The sequence below is a fragment of the Loxodonta africana genome, chromosome 4 (assembly GCF_030014295.1).
Source record: "Loxodonta africana isolate mLoxAfr1 chromosome 4, mLoxAfr1.hap2, whole genome shotgun sequence".
NCBI lineage: Eukaryota > Metazoa > Chordata > Mammalia > Proboscidea > Elephantidae > Loxodonta > Loxodonta africana.
Genome location: NC_087345.1, coordinates 173,122,944 through 173,138,727, shown reverse-complemented (window position 1 = coordinate 173,138,727; position 15,784 = coordinate 173,122,944). Strand labels below are relative to the sequence as shown.

At 37.0% G+C, this 15,784-nt stretch overlaps 1 protein-coding gene across 41 annotated transcripts in view; it reads left to right on the top strand.

Moving 5' to 3' along the window:
- ZNF438 (zinc finger protein 438) overlaps window positions 1-15,784 on the top strand; it is a 223,164-nt gene that overhangs the window by 113,576 nt on the left and 93,804 nt on the right. For 2 of the 41 annotated variants that reach the window (XM_064285025.1, XM_064285019.1), the window contains one exon: window positions 12,746-15,693. The exons of 37 other annotated variants lie outside the window; for them this stretch is intronic. The gene's annotated coding sequence lies outside the window, so the exon portion shown is untranslated. Of the gene's footprint in view, window positions 1-7,501; window positions 7,533-12,745; window positions 15,694-15,784 lie in introns of all 41 variants that reach the window. 2 more of the 41 variants (XM_064285023.1, XM_064285018.1) reach the window with 1 other exon arrangement.

Here is a 15,784-nt window from a genome sequence, read left to right as displayed (position 1 = left end):
TTATCCATAATTTATTATGATCCGCACAGTCGAATGTCTTAGCATAATCAATAAAACATAGGTAAACATCTTTCTTGTATTCTCTGTTTTCAGCCAGGATCCATCTGACATCAGCAATGTTATCCCTCATTCCTCGCCCTCTTCTGAATCCAGCTTGAATTTTTGGCAGTTCCCTGTTGATGTACTGCTGCAGTCCTTCGGAATGATCTTTACCAAAATTTTACTTGCGTGTGATATTAATGATATTTTTCGGTAATTTCTGCATTCGGTTGGATCACCTTTCTTGGAATAGGTGTAAATATCGATCTCTTTCAGTCAGTTGACCAGGTAGCTGTCTTCCAAGCTTTTTGGCATAAACAAGGGAGCACTACCAGCGCTGCATCCATTTGTTAAATCATCTCAACTAGTGTTCCCTCAGTCCCTGGAGCCTTGTTTTTTTCCAGTGCCTTCAGAGCAGCTTCGACTTCTTCCTTCAGTACGGTCGGGTCTTGATCTTATGCTACCTCCTGAAGGTTAACCAATTCTTTTTGATACAGTGACTCCGTTTATTCCTTCCATATATATATATATGTTTTTAATTGTGCTTTAAGTGAAGGTTTACAATTCAAGTCAGTTTCTCATACAAAAACTTATACACACATTGTTATGTGACCCTAGTTGCTCTCCCTACAATGTGACAGCACATCCCTCCTCTCCACCCGGTATCTTCCATGTCCATTCCACCAGCTCCTGTTGCCTCCTGCCTTCTCATCTTACCTCCAGACAGGAGGTGCCCATTTAGTCTCATATATGTACTTGAGCCAAGGAGCACAGTCTTCACCAGTGTCATTTTATGCCTTATAGCCCAATCTAATCTTTGTCTGAAGAGTTGGCTTCAGGAATGGTTTTAGTTCTGGGCTAACAGAGAGTCCTGGGGCCATGTCTTCTGGGGTCCCTCCAGTCTCAGTCAAACCATCAAGTCTGGTCTTTTTACTAGAATTTGAGTTCTGTAACCCACTTTTCTCCTTCTCCATCAGGGACTCTCTGTTGTGTTCCCTGTCGGGGTGGTCATTTGTGGCAGCTGGGCACCATCTAGTTCTTCTGGCCTCAGGCTGATGGAGTCTCTGGTGTGTGTGGCCCTTTCCCTTCCATCTTCTTTTGAAGCTTCCTGCATTGTTCAGTATTTTGCCCATAGAATCCTTCAGAATTGCAACTGGAGGCTTGAATTTTTTGTTTAGTTCTTTCAACTTGAGAAATGCCAAGGGTGTTCTTCTCTTTTGGCTTTCTGACTCCAGATCTTTGTACATGTCATTACAATACTTTATTTTGTCTTCTTGAGCCACCCTTTGAAATCTTTTGTTCAGCTCTTTTACTTCATCATTTCTTCTGTTTGCTTTAGCTATTGTATGTTCAACAGCAACTTTCAGAGTCTCTTCTGATATCCATTTTGGTCTTTTCTTTCTTTCCTGTCTTTTTAATGACCTCTTGCTTTCTTCTTGTATAATGCCCTGGATGTCATTCCACAGCTTGTCTGATTCGGTGTGTCAAATCTATTCCTGAGATGGTCTCTAAATTCAGGTGGGATATACTCAAGGTTGAACTTTGGCTCTCATGGACTTGTTCTGATTTTCCCCAGCTTCAACTTGAACTTGCGTATGAAGAATTGATGGTCTGTTCCACAGTCAGCCCCTGGCCTTGTTCTGACTGATAATATTGAGCTTTTCCATCCTCTCTTTCCACAGATGTAGTCAATTTGATCCTGTGAATTCCACCTGGCGAGGCTCACATGTGTAGTCACCATTTATGTTGATGAAAACGGTATTTGCATTGAAGAAGTTGTTGGTCTTGCAGAGTTCTATCATGCAGTCTCCAGTGTTGTTTCTGTCACCATGGCTGTATTTTCCAACTACTGATCGTTCTTTGTTTCCAGCTTTCAAATTCCAATCACCAGTAATTAACAATACATCTTGATCACATGTTTGATCAATTTCAGAAAGCAGATGTTGGTAAAAATCTTCAATTTCTTTATCTTTGGCCTTAGTGGTTGATTCATAAATTTGAATGATAGTTGTATTATCTGGCCTTTCTTGTAGACATATGGATATTATCCCATCACTGGCAGTATTGTACTTCAGAATAGATCTTGAAATGTTCATTTTGACTATGAATGCAATGCTGTTCCTCTTCAATTTGGGATAGTAGACCATGTGATTATCCAATTCAAAGTGGCCAATACGAGTCCACTTTAGCCCACTAATACCTAGGATATTGATGTTTATGTGATGCATTTCATTTGGACAATTTCCAATTTTTCTAGATTCATACTTGCTCCATTCCATGTTCCAATTATTAATGGATGTTTGCAGCTGTTTCTTCTCATTTTGACTGGTGCCACATCAGCAGATGAAGGTCCAGAAAGCTTGACTCCATCCACATCATTAAGGTCAACTCTGCTTTGAGGAAGCAGCGCTTCCCTAGTCTTATTTAGACTGCCTTCCAACCCAAGGGGGTCATTTTCTGGCACTATATCAGACAGTGTTCCACTACTATTCATAACGTTTTCACTGGCTAATTTTTTTAAGAGGTAGACTACCAGGTCCTTCTTCGTCTGTCTTAGTCTGCACGCTCCACTGAAACCTGTCTACCATGATATTTGAGTACCTGTGGCAAAGCTTCCAGCATTACAGCAACACACAAACTACCACAGTATGGCAAACTGACAGCTGTGGAGACAGATATAGGAAACTTAATAAGTACAGTTTCTTTTTTAAGTTTGAGATAGCAATAGGAATCTTAAAAAAGAAACTGCAATTATTATCTTTGAAAAAATGAGATGATTTTCCATCTTTGAAGAAAGAATGTTCTGTGAAAAAAGGAAACTTTAAGAACAAGAACTAACTCATAAAAATTAAAAATATCTTTGGCTACAATAAAGTTACTAGAGGGGTTGAAAGTTAAATGAGAGGAAGTCTCCGAGAAAATGGAAGAAAACACACACACACACAGAGAAAATAGAGGAGAAAATAAATAAATGAATAAATAAAGAAGACATAATCCAGGTTGCCCAATAGCTGACTAATACCAGAGAAAATTATCAAAGAAACAATACAAGATGTTTTCCTAGAACAGATGGAAGAGATGAGCCTTAAAGTTTCCAGAGAGGAAAAAGAAGTTATCATATACAAATGTTTTGAATAGAACAAATAAAGAGACTTCTACATCAATACTGATGTGGAAACATCTTAGTTTGTGAAGTATTCTCTTAAGGGATGATTTTTATCATTAACATCTTATTTCTTTATCAGAGAGTCACTATAAAATATCTTTAAACAATCAGTTACCTTTGGTACATTTAAATTTTCGGTTATTAAATTTATTTAAGCTGTTCAGTAATCTGAGGTAGACCTGCAAATCTGTGTTTCAGGGATTTGGGGTATTTTCATGTTGCTTGTTCTGGTTGGAAACCCTGGTGGCATAGTGGTACAGTGCTACAGCCGCTAACGAGAAGGCCAGCAGTTCGAATCCACCAGGCACTCCTTGGAAACCCTGTGGGGCAGTTCTACTCTGTCCTGTAGGGTCACTATGAGTCAGAATTGACTCGAGGGTGATGGCAGTGGGTGTTCCGGTTACTCATTTTTTCACTCATTCATTCGCTCCACAAACACTTAAGAGTGATCTTTTTTCAAAGTAACGTGCAGTTTATATTTCTTCTTTTGTATGGTAGTCCAACATCTAGTCCATAGTTATGCAGTCAGTGGACAGTCAGTAAAGTTGACCAACATAGAAATTCTCTGTTTATTCTAGGGTATGTGATAGCAGGGCTTGCAAAGGGTTTACCATTTTTTCTTTGTCCCAACACACAGTGATTCAAAGTGACAAAGTTTGGATCCTGGTTTCTTTTAATTTGTGGTTCTTAGGTGTATAAAGCTGGATAATTATGAGTAACAAGTATAAATATAGAATATTATTTTTTTCTATCAATGAGAAAGGCAGAGTCCTGAACATCAAAAGGCGAAATTTAGCAGGCATGGTTTTCACATTTTAATTATTTGAAAAATAATGTTTTTAGGATTCAGTGACTATATAAATAATTAAATATTTTATTACGATATTTTTAGATAAAAAGCCTTCTCCAAATTATTTTTACAACATTCCATATAATAGCCTGTAAATATCACAAAAGTATTTTAGTTTAGGTCAGTTGATGTTGCCCTTCTTTTTGGATTAATTTCTAAAGCCTAAATTTTTTTTTAATGAAATGGAAGGCAAGCGTCTTTATCCCACTTAAAAAAAAAATTACATATTATTTTATTCCTTAATGTACTATAATGAGACCAAACTAGTATAGAAAAGTCAAGAAATGAAAGTGCCAGAGTTTTTCTTGCCAATGTAACTTTTTAGAATTTTGCTGAGTTGCTTTTGCTATAAAAATCAGATCAACGAACCAACCAGTCTATTATGGATTCTCTAGGTAGTGACATTTTATAGAGGATTTTGTCATTTTCTTTTGACTCAGCAAGGTCAGGAATTTTAAATTAAAATATTAGAACTGGAAGGCATCCTCTTATTCCTTTTTATAAATGAAGGATCTGAAGTCCTGAGAAATCATGATTTATCCAGGGTCACACAGTTAATAGCAAAGGTTGGAGGAGAATCATGGCCACCTGGCAGTCAGTTCAGTGGTCTTTGGAAAAGACTCTTCCAATTTATTCTCACCATCATCACATTATGTGCAGTGTCCATAATTTATTGCAGTAGGCTCAATTAGCAAATTACAAGTTTTGTGTTTAATCTCCTAAAGCCAAGGGAACATCTAGGATCCAGAATACTGACAGTGACAAAAAGCATGGGATGGCAAGAAGCACTTACCTTGGGTGGAGGATGTCTTTTGATTAGATTCTGATCCTTTTCTCTAGAAGGAACTCCTTTATTTATTGTTCTCCAGAACCTGACTCTGCCTTCTGGAAGGTTCTTCCTTGCCCATTTTACTTCAAGGCCACACTTATGTGGACATTGGGGGATATGTCCTCCCTTTGGAGACTCTTTATCCTTTGTTCTCTACTTTTTTCCCATGCAATTTTGAGGCCTTCAGCATTGTTTTATGGCTCAAACTCCAAAGGTTTTTAGCCAGTTTTTTTTTTGACAGTGTTATTAATTCTGTCAAAAACTTAGTTGACTTCTGATCAATCTTGCAGTTAATTCCATGTGCTAGTAATACAGTGACTACATGTCCCACACACACTCCCAGTCTGGCAGAAATATATGAGTCTGTCCCTTATACACGTTTTATCCTAGCTTTTAGTGAGTAATAATGCCCTTTTTCATTTTCGAAGCCCTGATGTCCCAGTGGTTAAGTGTTTGGCTGCTAACCAAAAGGCCAGCAGTTAGAATCCACCAGCCGCTCCTTGGAAATCCTGTGGGGCAGTTCTGCTCTGTGGTATAGGGTTGCCATGAGTTGAAATTGACTTGACAGCAACAGGTTTGGTTTTGCCTTTTCACTCTCAAAACTATCCCAGTTTGGACGATAAATTATATGGTAAGTACACCAAAAAGTCCCAAGCCTGATGTATTTTTCTTCTTTACCCCTACTCTCCTGTCTCTCAGCTTATTGGGGGCTTTTTTATGTCCATCTGATAAAGTTAACATATTTAACCTGATCTGCAGCAAGGTTGGGTCCCTCTGTTTACCTGAGAAAACACAATGGGTCTTTGATGCTCAAAGCCTTTTTCAGTCTTATCTCTAACTGTGTGAAATCCAGAAGGACTCTGGGAGGTCCCGAATTTCTGAATTTCCTATACCCTTTTGTTTCTGCTCTCAAACCTGTCGGTTCTTCCCTGTGTTCATTTATATCTTGGAAATCCTCGATAAATGCAGCAAGTAATCCTCTGTTATTCTACTATTCTGTTTTCCAACTCTTCTCCCTATAGCTGTGGGCTTAATAGGCACTTGTTCTGCTTTCCAAGTTATCTCAGGCATTTTAATTGAGGTATAAGTTACATATATTAAATGCACAACTCTTAAGTGTTCAGTTTGATGGGTTTCAACAGTTGTATACACTTGTGTAACCAACACCCAAAATCAGAAATAGAACCTTTTCATCACTCCAAATGGATGTCCCTTTCTAGCTAATTCTGTACTTTGCTCCTCAAGAGACAACCACTTTTTTACTTGTATCATCATGGTTTAGTTTTGGCAACCAATATTTTTAGTAAGTGTTCTGTGATGCATGACATAACTATCTTTCTATCCTTTACTTGGCTTCTTCATCTACTGCTGTCTCTTAAGCAATTGCTATATGTTTTATATTTTTTCTCAGCATGAACCCCACTTAAAGATACCATTTTTTGTGTGTTAGGTAAAGCTAACTGCTATAATGAATAAACCCCAAGATGTAATAGCTTAAACCCAATAAAGTGTATGTATTGATAATGAAACAGCACATTGAGGGTGTTCCAGATCAGTGGGTACCCTTCCTAACCTGAGTCTTTTAGTCCTCTAGCAGCTGGGGAAAGAGCATGAGGAAGCCTCACCTGCTCTGAAAGGCCCCAACCTTGGAATTTACTTTGAGTCATGTTCACTAACGTTCTACTGGGAAGAACTACTCATACAGCTGCATTTGAATGCAAGGGAGGAGGGCTCAGATCCTACTTACAGTGACCCCATGTGTATCAGAGTAGAATTATGCTCCATAAGATTTTCAGTGGCCAACATATTGGAAGTAGATCGCCAGCCTTTTCTTTTGAGGTGCCTCTGGGTGAACCCAAACCTCCAACGCTTTGCTTAGCACCTGAGAACATTAACCATTTGCATCACCACCCAGGGACTCAGCTTTTTGGATAAATATTTTAGTATTTGAAACTAAAAAAAAAAAAGGTAATGCTATCTGTATGATAGAAATGTTTGAAGCAAAAGCTTTGAACTTATTTTTCCTATTATTTTGATGAAGTTAATACCAGTTCAGAGCATCATTAGGTATAATTTAACTCTTCACAGACCAAGATGTCTAATATTATCATTTCTATTCAATATTATACCAGAGTTACTATCAGAGTAAGACAGGAAAGGAAAAAACTAAAAGAAAAGGTGTAGGAATGTAAAAGAAGAAAATACCTGTTATTATTGGCAAATGATATAATTATCTATATAGAAAACACCCAAAACTCTACAGCTAAATTCGTAGAAATAATGAGAGCACTTAGTTTTGTTAGGTACAGAATCAATATAGGAAAGCCATTTGCATCCCATAAAAGAACAACAAAACCCAGAAAAAGTAGTTTTTAAAAACCTTTTATTTTGAAATAATGAACACCCTACATAGCTGTGGAATATTTATTAAAACTAAGAAATTAGCATTGGTGCAATAATGTTAACTATAGGTTTTATTCAGATTTTCTCAGTTTTTCTATTGATGTTCTTTTTCTGTCTCAGAATCCAGTCCATGATACCACATTGCATTCAGTAGCTACATACCTTTAGTCTGTTCCAATTTGTGAGAGTGTTTTGGTCTTCCCTTGTCTTTCAGGGACTTGACATTTTTGAACAGCAATGATCAGGTATTTTGTAGATTTTTGGGTTTGTCTGATGTTTTCTTATGATTGTATAACATCCTGTCGGGGGGTGTATGATATCAGCATGACTTAGTACTGGTGATGTTAGTCTTGATCAGTTGGTTAAGGTGCTGTCTGCCAGATTTTTACACTGTAAAGTTACTATAAAAAAAAAAGTTACTATAGAAAATGTAATTTTTAAATAAAACCAAAAAACCAAACTCAGTGCCGTTGAGTCGATTCCGACTCATAGCAACCCTATAGGACAGAGTAGAACTGCCCCCATAGAGTTTCCAAGGAGCGCCTGGCAGATTTGAACTGCTGACCCTTTGGTTAGCAGCCATAGCACTTAACCACTACACCACCAGGGTTTCCAGTTTTTAAAGAGATAATCTATAATAGCAACACAAAATTAATAACCTTTGAATAAGTCTAACAAATAATGTCTAAAACCTTTATGGAAAAGTTATAAAATCTTATTGAAAGACATTAAATATGATGCATTAATGGAAAGAAGCACCATATTCATGGATTGTAAGATTTAGTGTTACAGAAATGTTCACTTTTTCTTAATTGATCCATAGGTTCAATGAACTTACAACCAAATCTGTTTTGGTGAGACTTAATAATTCTTAGGTGGAAGACCAGTGGTCCAAAAATTACAGACACTCCTGAAGAACAAGGTGGAAGTACTTACCTTGCCACATATCATGACTTAATATAAAACAATAGGAATTAAGCCAGTGTGTGGTACAAGGATAAACAAATTGGCCAATAGAAAGAATAGAAAATCCAGAAGCCTATTCATCTATATATGGAAACTTAATTTATGACAAAACAAGTATGGATCATTTGGGGGAAAGTATGGATTTTGCAGTATATAGTGTTGGGCCAATAGTTGTCCATATGAAAGAGAATAAAATTAGACCCCTACCTCACACCACATACAAAATGGTAAACAGTTAAATTATAAATTATAATTAAATTTAATTATACATTACAAAATTAGAATGGAATAGCTTTATGACCTTAAGAGAATGAGAGGAAATTTTAGACTAAATGAGGAAATACAACTTATGAAGCGAAAGATTAATAAATTTACATGTACTACAGTTAAGAACTAGTTCAGCAGAAACTGGAAAGACTTCTACTATGAACTTAACAGTGTAAATCCTGTTTACCCCTCCTCTCTGGGAAATCATCCAAAAGCAAAAGGAGAATTAAAAAAAAAAAAACAAAGAACTACGAACTCTATTTTCAGTGAAATTAGGAGTTAATAATAATCTAAAAATTTCAAAATGTGTCTAAGGGCTGTTAAATTAGGTGATATGGTGATACTGGGCAGAGCTGTGTAGGAGCAAGAGGAAAGAAGTAAGGAGAGAGATATCAGGGACAAGAGGGCCCAGAGGCAGCAGGACATCAGTACCAGGAAAATTCACTCCCTCAATGTAAGAGGTACACCCTCAGGTACAAAAGCTTTCCCTTATTTGAAAGAGTGAGTGAAACTAGAGTGAGCTATGCTGAGGGCAGAAGCTCCTCTGACCCAGTTGGATTCAGAGAAGTAGAGGAGGTGGAGCTGCATAAAAAAACAAGCCATATTTACAGGAAGCAGTTTGCCTCATGTCTCAGTTATCTATTGCTTGTAACAAACCACTAGAAATGTTAAACCAAAAAAACCAAACCCAGTGCCGTCGAGTCGATTCCAACTCATAGCAACCCTACAGGACAGAGTAGAACTGCCCCATAGAGTTTCCAAGGAGCGCCTGGTGGATTCAAACTGCTGACTCTTTGGTTGGCAGCCGTAGCACTTAACCATTATGCCACCAGGGAAGTGTTAGTAGCTTAAAAACGACAATCATTTTATTTGCTCATGATCTGGAGGGTCAGCAGTTTGGGCTAAACATGGGTGAATCTTTTGTCACCCCTCACTTGAGGTCACTCACGAGACTGCAGTCATCTGACAGCTCACCTGAGACTGAATGGTCAAATATGGGTTGACTCACATATCTGATGGTTGGTGCTGAGTGTCAGCTGAACAACCTTTTTCTCTACAAGATCTCTGATCCTCAAGGAGGCTATCCCAGGGTTCTTCTCATGGCGGTTTCAGGATTCCAAAAGGATGAGAGTAAAGTTGTGAGGCCTTTTAGGCCGATGGTCAGAATTCACACATAACTTCCATGACATTCTGTTTGTCAAAGCAAGTCATAAAGCAAGCCACATTCACAGAGTCTTGAAGAAATAGACTCCATCTCCTGATAGGTGTGTCATCAAAGTCACATTGCAAAGGGACATGTGTGTAGGACTAGAGGAATATGTGGCTTTTTTTCCTCTTTCTTTTGCAATCTACCACACCTCTGAAGAAGCAGAGAAAAGAGAGCCTGGCATTGAAAAATAAGCCTGAAATATTACCTTGGCCTCTCTCTTTCTATAGCAGCCCCATGTACGCAGCTAGTTCAGAAAAACCCAGCTTCTTCAGTGATGGGTAATAAATAAGGAACTAAGCACTGATACCAGTATGCTATAAGAAAAAAAAATGAGAAAAAGAATAGCAAAATTATAAGTAGATGAGCCACACTAAACAGAAATATTGCAAAGGAACAGATGAAAATTATAACCAAAAATTTTGCCATTGTTTTTTTTTTTTAATTAGCCTGATGAAGATATTGTCTCTATGAAGCTTAAGTAGAAAAACAGGAACTTAGGGAGGTGGTATGACAATAGATGAAGCAAGCTGGCAGAACTCAGGAGAGAAGTTGAAGAAAAAAACAAAACTATCAAAGAAAGGAAACAAAATTGGAAAGAGTACAAGAGAAAAGAGATGACTCAGGAAAAACAGTGAGGTCAGAGAGCTTAGAAATGAGAAAAGTGAACATTTAAAAGCATGATGTAACACCTTTATTTTTAAAATATCATTGTTTACAGTATGCCAGAAACTGTGTCATTTATTCCGTTTTCTCCTTCAACTGAGTTGTATACCAGAAATCATAAAGTGATTTATAAATTAAAATGTTATTTTAATGACCTCTCTACTAAAACTCAATTATTCTTTCATTTGTATTAAAAAAGAAATTAGAGACCACCTGACTTGGAGAAAGATTTGTTACTCAGATATCAGAGCCATTAACTTTCTCAATTTGGGGACTTTTATCAAAAAGACTTAGGGTTATCAAATGACTGTTATACGTATATTACTCTTTTACTTAGAGATACCCTCTTTAACCCTATATACTTATTTTTTACTTAGAAAGCGTTGTTAGAAATATTATTAACTTAAATATATCTTTGCCAGTACAACATTTTTCAAGAAATCTTTTTGTCTTAACATATGCCTTAAATATATTTTTATCAAAACCTTGCCGTATAAATGTAATTCACTCAATTTAGGGAAAAATTGCCATTTAATCTAATTATCAAAGTTAGTCCAAATTTTCAAACTTATTATCCAAATCAGATTTCCTTCGGTCATTAAAAGTCCAACTTGATTTTTTAGCTCAAATAAATATGTTAATATACGTCTCCATGACAACCATCACATGGCAGCATTCTAATTCTAAGATAGATAAATAGATAAGGTACAGAGGCTTACCATGTGTGTTGCCTGGATACAACAAGGCGCTGCTGCCTTCAGTGTTTCTTTGCTTTGCGCCCACTAAAGACTCCCACAGGAGTGATGCTTCTTTAACAATAATTAGAGTATGTTAACAAGGTAAGGTCCCTAAGTAAAAATGTTTTGCTACCCTTCATTCTAAATACATTTGAATTGTAGATTGTACCAACTAACTTGAACCCAAATACCCCCACTTTTAAATACAATATGTACAAGACAGGGAGAGAACAAAGGCTTACCGTAGTTCTTTGATTATAGGATATAGAGATACCAGTGTTTTACATTGTTTGTTTGATAGCCCAATGATTTTTACGTCCCAGAGAAATGCATTAAACAAGATTAGTGAGAGGTTGCATCTCTTTTGTAAAATGAGAAAAGGGTGATTGTGAAGGGACGGGGAGTGAAGAGTAGAAAACCCAAGCCAATGTGATATCTTAGCTACAGGGATATTCCCAGAACGGTCAACATTAGGAAGGATGAAAGTTGGTGATCTGGAAATTAATTGCCTTAAAACGCTCTATCCCCACATAAAAAAAAAAAAAAAAAATGCCCATATATCTCTTGGAAAGTCTTCATGTAGTCTCAAATGTACCTCAATTTCAAGATGACTGCTGTGGAAGACAGGCAGAATAGATCCATTATATGTATAATTGTAGACCCATCATTGTATAATTATGTGTAAATAGAGCCAATTTTTACACATTAAAATTTTCTGAAATAAAAAAAAAAATTTTTTTTTTTTTTTTAAATAAAAGACAACTTGAATTCAAATACTAAAAGAGCATACTTTGTACTGGGGCCAGTAAAGTTGCTGGACTTCAGAGATGAAGATTCCTTTGGAGATCAGGCAAATCGATTATTTTTAAGGGAAAAAAATTATTTTGGCTTCAGATTTCATTTAATACAAGAAAACGAAGAATACTTACAAGATTTTTAAGAAAAGAAGAGGTAGCACAAATTTTTCTATTCATGTATAAGTCAACAGGTAAATAGTTTTGAATTTAAAAGAACTCAAAAATTACTCATTTGAGCCTTTGTTGAGACAACACTAGAGGACACATTTTTTAACTGGCTTTGAAAGTAAAGATGTAATTAGGAGCTGCCGAAATTGAATCTGGAAAGATTTTGACTTTCCTTATTCCAGTACTAGAAGCCTAATACCATCCAGAGTGGCCCTTAACAGATGGACTGTGGGTTCTGATAATACCACCTGTGAGAACTGGCCTGTCTCTCAGACCTTTGAAGTTCTTCAAAAAGTGGGAAAGAATCATGACTTTTCAGCAGTCTCATTGATGGAAAGGATCTGAAACAGGATTAGCTCATAATGGAGCAAGTAGACTCTTGGGGTATGAGTTTTGCTGATACCATGAATGCTATTATAAAAATCTTAAATATCAACTTTTTTTTTTTCTAGTCAACACAAAATCTGTAAAAGACCACAAATGCTTGAGTTTGAAAAACTATGTTTGGGTGGGTGAGAATGTAAACTATAGCACCTCTGCCGGTTTCGAATGAAACTGTGTATTTTATGAGCTGTAGCAAAAAATAAATGTCTTTTTTTTTTTTTTTTTTGAGAAGCCATCTGAAAAAGAGTATTGTATTTTTTTTCCAGTCGTGAGGAAGTTCAGTATCTAAACTGAATTTTCTACCAGCTACAGCCTGGTATTTCTACCTTTGACCGCCATGGTTGACAAAAGCAGATGAGAAACATGGAAGATTGTCTGCAAGAGAACTGCACTGCAGTGCTCTTTGCTACTGATACTGAAGCCAGGGGGCTGCGTTTCCAGGCCATGCATTGGGTTCTTCAGTTTGATTGCCCAGAGAATGCCGACACGTATATTCACAGCAGGTAGAGCTGCCAAGTGGACCAAGCTTTATTAATTTTGCTTCCCTCATAAGAAAAAATAATGCTGCAGCAACTTCTCCAGAAGAAGGTGTCTTTGAAGAAAATCAGAATCAACCCAGAAATATTTATGGACATCCAGAGAAAACTGGAAACGTTCTTAGCCCAAGATCAACATTTGAAAGAAAGAGCTCAAAGGTTCCTTACATATGTTAGTATACGTGGTGAAGAAAGAAGTATTTAATTTGAACAAGTTATGTCTAATTGAATATTCCCTGTCTTTTGGGCTTGCTGTGACACCATGGGTAAGATTTCTTCAGAAAATGTAAAACAAACTGATCGAAGAATTATTAATGAGCCTAGGGCTCCCTCCTTTACCAGTGATGAAGTGGAAGAGTTTAGAGCCTATTTCAGTGAAAAAAAAAAAAAAAGTCCAACCTTCTCTAAGATGGGAAAAGTAAGAGTACAGACTAGCCTGTGGTGCTAGTAATGACGAGGAGGAGGAGAGGCAGATGAGGGGGAAATAGAAGAGAAAGCAGTAAAAGCAAAGCGGTCTCTAACTCAATCTGCTTATTATACTGATGCCAAAAAAAAAAAAAAAAAACCCATGTGGAGTCAATTCCAACTCATAACGACCGTATAATACAGAGTAGAAGCACCCACAGGGTTTCCAAGGAGCAGCTGGTGGATTCGAACTGAAGAGCTTTTGGTTGGCAGCCGAGCTCTTAATCTTTCCATCACCAGGGCTACTATTATACTGATGAGATACAGAAAAATCAAAGAGGTTTCTTTTACAATTCATGAACAGAGATGAAGTGGATGAGGGTGACCCTGGTGCTGATTTCTTTAAGGTACAGTGGTGAAGTATGTTTGAGTTGGACGTTAAAGAAAATGCATTATATAATAAAGATTGTCTAAATCCAGTGACAAGAAAAAGGCTTCAGGAAGAGGACAAATTTGACAAAAAATAGTACAGGAAAAAAATTAAGGCAAGTCATATGAAGAGAAGATGGGAAAAAGGGAAGCCAGAAGAGAAACCAGTAAGAGTAAAGCAAAGGCCAAAGATGAAGAAGAAGCCTTTTTGGATTGGAGCGGTGATGAAGAATTTGATCTGATCATACTCTCAGATCTTGATAAATACAGAAACTCTGAAGGATCAGATAATGAAGGTCTGGAAAATAAAATTAGCAATGCCAAGAAGAAGCAGGGAATGAGGAAAAGGAGAAACAGTGAAGCAGAAGATGTGGAACTAAAAAGTCATAATAGAAAGAAGACCAAGTGGGAAACCTTACAACTTTTGAATATGGGCCTTTGGATATGGGCCTGTCTTTAAAAGAGGGCAAAGAGATTGTTTTACATCTGCTGAGAAGTCAAAGCTAAATACTTCTTGTTCTGCTCTTCTCCTTGAAACCTCTGGTCATGATTATGTGGGCCTACAGAACTTAAAAAACAGTTGGCTTTGGAGCAGTTAGGTAGCATGAATCCCTTAACTAAAGGGTCAGTGCAATTCCAGGCAGAAGGAATCATATATATAAACTCCTTTCATAGAATATGCTTGCCCCCTAGCTTACCTCAGAGCCTACTATACAGCTACAGTAGTCAAAACAGCCTGGTATTGGTACAACGACAGATACGTTGACCAATGGAACAGAATTGAGAGCCAGATGTAAATCCATCCCGTTATGGTCACCTGATCTTTGACAAGGGCCCAAAGTCCATCAAATGGGGAAAAAACAGTCTTTTTAACAAATGGTGCTGGCAAAATGAAATGTCTATCTGCAAAAAAATGAAACAGGACCCATTACCTCACACTGTATACAAAAACTAACTCAAATGGATCAAAGACTTAAATATAAAGCCCAAAACCATGAAGTTCATAAAAGAAAAAATAGAATCAACACTAGAGGCCCTAATACATGACATTAACTAGATGCAAACCATAACAAACAACACACAAGCTCCAGAAGATAAGCTAGATAACTGGGATCTTATAAAAATTAAATACTTACGCTCATCAAAGACTTCACCAAAAGAGGAAAAAGAGAACCTACAGACTGGGAAAAAAATTTTGGCTATTGCAAATCAGACAAAGGTCTAATCTCTAAAATCTACAAGAAAATCCAACAGCTTTACAACAAAAAGACAAATAATCCAATCAAAAAATGGGCAAAGGAAATGAACAGACACTTCAGCAAAGAAGACATTGAAGTGGCCAAGAGACACATGAGGAAATGCTCACGATCTCTAGCCATTAGAGAAATGCAAATCAAAACCGTAATGAGATAAGTGTCTCACCCTGGTATTACTGGCATGAATCCATAAAACAGGAAATAACAAATGGAGAGGCTGTAGGGAGATAGTAACTCTTAGGCACTGCTGGTGGGAATGCAAAATGATACAAGATTTTGGAAAACAATTGGTGCTTCCTTAGAAAACTAGAAATAGAAATACCATATGATCCAGCAGTCCCACTCCTAGGAATATATCCTAGAGAAGTTAAGAGTCATCACACGGACAGATGTATGTACACCCATGTTTATTGCAGCATTATTCACAGTAGCAAAAACATGGAAACAACCTAGATGCCTGTCAACAGATGAATGGATAAACTGTGGTGCATACACACAATGGAGTATTACTCAGCGATAAAGAACAGCGATGAATCTGTGAAGCATTGCATAACATGGATGAATCTGAAGAACATTATCTTGAGTGAAGTAAGTCAATCACAAAAAGAAAAATATTGTATGAGACTACTACTGTAAAAACTCATGAAAAGGTTTACATACAAAAAGAAACAATCTTTGA